Source organism: Nothoprocta perdicaria, unplaced genomic scaffold (assembly GCF_003342845.1).
Source record: "Nothoprocta perdicaria isolate Ctin4 unplaced genomic scaffold, notPer1 scaffold_20, whole genome shotgun sequence".
NCBI classification, from domain to species: Eukaryota; Metazoa; Chordata; class Aves; order Tinamiformes; family Tinamidae; genus Nothoprocta; species Nothoprocta perdicaria.
Window position 1 is genome coordinate 3,733,430 of NW_020455205.1, and position 3,832 is coordinate 3,737,261.

Here is a 3,832-nt window from a genome sequence, read left to right on the forward strand (position 1 = left end):
TTCACCGCTGCGCAACAAAAGCAGTCCTTTTATGATAATTACTGGGAAATACCAGCTTGTGGCCACAATGATCTCTGCCTCATTTCAGAGGCTACTGCCTGGAGGAATGAATGAACTGTGTTAGAACCAGGCACTCCTTGAGCACCGCAGGTCCTGAGCCCCTCAGCAGGCTGCCCTCCCCAACAGCAGCCAGCCCTGATGCTCTACCTGTGTGTTGCCACAGCAGTGTCATAACTTCACCTCTGCTTCCTTCCCAGGGACTGTTAAAGCCATCGGACAGCACTGAGTGATCCCACAAGCCTGGATGCCCTGGATGCAGCACGTTCAAAGCCCTATGAGCAAAGCAATAAGATGCCAGGTTATTCCTGCAGCTCCCCACTGGAGCTGGGAGGAGGTAGTGGGGAAATGTGTGTTGGGAGGCACCTTCCAAGGACCCAGTTACTTCACTTGGAGGATTTCTTCTTCCTTTTCTGTTAAGGTGTATAGCTGAAAGAAATAGACTGTATATGTTCTGAGTCTATGGGGATGCTCTTTTTCTGACTCAACTAAGTGTCAGAAAAATAGTGTGCAGCTCCCTGTCATGTGGTCTGATAGGATGCTGTTAGTTTGCCGCTATGGATCAGCTTCCCAGCTGGCCTTGTGACTGGTGCAATTGGAAACATATTCCAAACACAATGATGGGAAGAAAGAGAGGCCTAAATTTCCCTTCAGCGCTCCCCATGTGATTATCTGGATTACTCACTCGTGGACTTTTATGTGAGTCTCTTGCAAACAGCCAGCCACTGAGGGAGGTAACTCTCCCTGCTTCTTTGACATGAAAGAAGATAATATTTTAAAACATGGGGTTTCCCAAGTTAAAAATAAAAGTAATGCCATGTTTCTCTGAGGTAAATCCTCAGTAAGTGCAGCTTCTAAGCAGCAGCACCATCAGCTGTTTTCAGAGCAACTGAAGGCCTGCTCTACTTCCATAGGAAATGTGAAGTCTTGTCTGATGACTTTGGTGGCCTTTGAAGGCCAAAGACAACTGATCTGGAGACCATTAAGTGCCATGTTAATGATGCAAATGTTGAACAACTTTGTCTATGAAAGGTAGGATTTAATAAATGAACAGATTATTTCAAACTTCTGTTCCAAAATCTTTCCTTTGCTTAAACACAGGCACCATAGCTGCCCAACGATACCGTGCTTCACCTCCAGTGGCTCTAGCAGAGTCCCTGCCAGCCCTCTTTACTCTGCTCCTGGCCTTCACATATTCCTTCCAAGCCCAGGAGGAGCAAGTGAGGATGCAACCCACCTGCTCTGTGAAGGTAAGTGCAATTGGGAGGTGACCCCCAACATAAGGGGGCACCTACTCGCATGGCCACAGTGTCAGCCATGTGGAGCTCACCTTGTCCTTCTGCTCTTTCTAGCCCTGCAAACTAGCCCATCTTTCTGAGAAGCGACTCTGGTCCAGCAGGGATATTGCTCAGATTTAAGAATTCTACCTGAGAATAGAAAGCACATAAAGAATGCAGCATGGCTAAACCACAGGGATCTTCAGCTTTTCTCCTGGTTTCTCAAAGTGAGCTTCACCCCAGATCGTTACTTATTTAACCAGACACAGAGATCGGCTCCTCCTTCCTGCTCATGTGGGGCTGGCCTGACTGGTTGCACTTTGTTCAGCAGGGTAAAGAGCAACCTGCAGAAGCAACCAGCTTGTATCTACCATCATTGCTGATTTTGATATGTCAACTGCTTGTCTAGTCCTTATTTCTTGGCAAGGACACTCAAGCCAAAGGTCCTTTGGGAGCTGCAAAGACAATAGGAGGAAGCATTTGCCTGATGTCTGATGTTACCACAAAAGGCTGGCCAGTATACATGAAAATATTGGATTATGATGGAAAATTTCATGGGAGAATGGCAGGGTTTCTAAGGACCTATTTGCTTCCTCACACTCTAGTTCTGGCTGGAAGCAGCTTTTCTCAGCACAGCCCCCATGTCTAAATCTGAAAGGCTTTTGGATGTGGGGACAGTACCCACGGAACCATCTGTCTCCCCACTCTTGAGCCCACACACCTACTAGTTCAGCATATGTTTTGCACTGCTGTAGCCCCAGGTCCCAGCTCTTCGTGTACTTGTTAACAGTGCCTGGAGCAATCTGTGTGCCCTTGAGCCAGCAACAGAGACAATTCATCACTCTGCAGTGACAGCCAAGGACCCCAGCATCAGTAAATGACTAAGCCTTTTCTGAGCCTGCTTGCAGGGTTCATTATGTGCTTTTTGCACACTGTGTTGTCCTGTTGGCCATATGTTAGGGCTCCAGTTTCCAGCTCTATATCCCACTCTATTTAAACCATCATGCTGACTGTATCTGAAATAAGCTTTAGGAATACCTCTTCCCTTATCCCAGTATTTGAGAATTTTTGGTATCTATCCAGTTCCCCAATGTGTTTTTGTGGTGATAATGGGCTGAGGAGACTGCCAACTTGTTGTCTCTTGGTCTTCTCTGTATTGAATTTCCCTAGTCTCAAATCTCTGGACAAATCTGTATCTCTGCACTGCTGCCCCCAGCTCACACTTTTTTTTTTTTCCTTACTGTTTCCCTGTATAGAATAGCTTATCTCACTTCTGCTCTTTGCAGAATCTCTCTTCACATATCTAACATTGAAGACATTTTTAGATTTTCTTTGCAAACCCTCTCTCAGGGGCATCTGCACTTCCACCTTTGTGCTATCAACAAGTTCTGTCTTTCCCCTGCAGACTCTCCCTGCACTCATGTCTCTGCAAAGCAAATCCTGTGCAGCACAACATACAGTGGGACAGGTACCCCCTTCTGTCCGTGTGAGTGGAGAACCTCACGTATGGTGCTGTTGCAATGCAAGTGCTGCTGCCACTTGGATGCACCGGCCTCCTAGTCTGCATTTGCTTCCTTTGCAAGCTCCTCTGCTTGGATAACTAACCAGTAGATCTGGATATATGTAAAATTGCAATAAAACCTTACTAAAACTACAGTAAATTCACTGAAAACAGCTTGGCTGTTCCAACTTGCAACAGCTGAGCATGCAGTTTTTTGTAGGTTTCATATATTGGCATGGTCCATAATAACAATTCCACAAGAGACAACTAGGAGGTCCAGGCAACCTTTCCCTGCACAGCTTGCTTTCAGAGCCAGGAATGAAGTTACTAGAGGTGAAGACCCTTGTTCCTAACCTGGGGATGACCACAGCATTTTCTGACTCTATGTTTCATTTTCCTACATAAACAGAATCTCTCTTGATACTGAAGAACCTAACATGATAACACGAAACCAAGAAATAACTGTCCCTGTAGTGGGAGAAAGATGAAATCAATCGAGCAGGGAACATAAGGAGTTCCTAATACAGGGACCAGGGCAGCAGTAAGCTTGGAGATTTCTCTGTTGTAGAGAGACGAGCAAAGTGTGGGGAAGACTGTCAGTATGGCAGGGCAATTCACTGAGTGCTTAGATGTGAGCCTGTTAAATCACTGTTTAAGTAACCTAACAAGCTTTTGTATGTTTCCAACTACTTGTTTGACAGCTTTCCACAGATGGTCTGAAGTCTGTATGAAAATACAATAGAAGTAGCAACTTATCTAACTCTACAGTATCCATATGTGTGACATGGTGTCCCTTGCAGGCACCTGTGCATGTGTCCTGTGTGCCCTGTGCTAACAGCCAAAACAGGTTTCATGACCACTGCCAGGGTGGGGACAGCTTGGAGAAGGGGAAGAGCAGGAAGCCTAGTGAGCAAGAGCGATGCTTTCAGCAGAAACAGAGCAGGGATGTGGAAGTGACTCACCAGGGAAAGGTGATCAGCACGGACCCTGTCAGCAG

The 3,832-nt window shown here is 46.2% G+C and overlaps 1 long non-coding RNA gene across 1 annotated transcript; it reads left to right on the forward strand.

Moving 5' to 3' along the window:
• Positions 1-1,164: 1,164 nt before the first annotated feature.
• LOC112946105 lies at positions 1,165-3,370 on the forward strand. Its single transcript, XR_003249151.1, has 2 exons — positions 1,165-1,307; positions 1,410-3,370. It is a non-coding gene; the product is annotated as an uncharacterized LOC112946105 (long non-coding RNA).
• Positions 3,371-3,832: the final 462 nt, after the last annotated feature.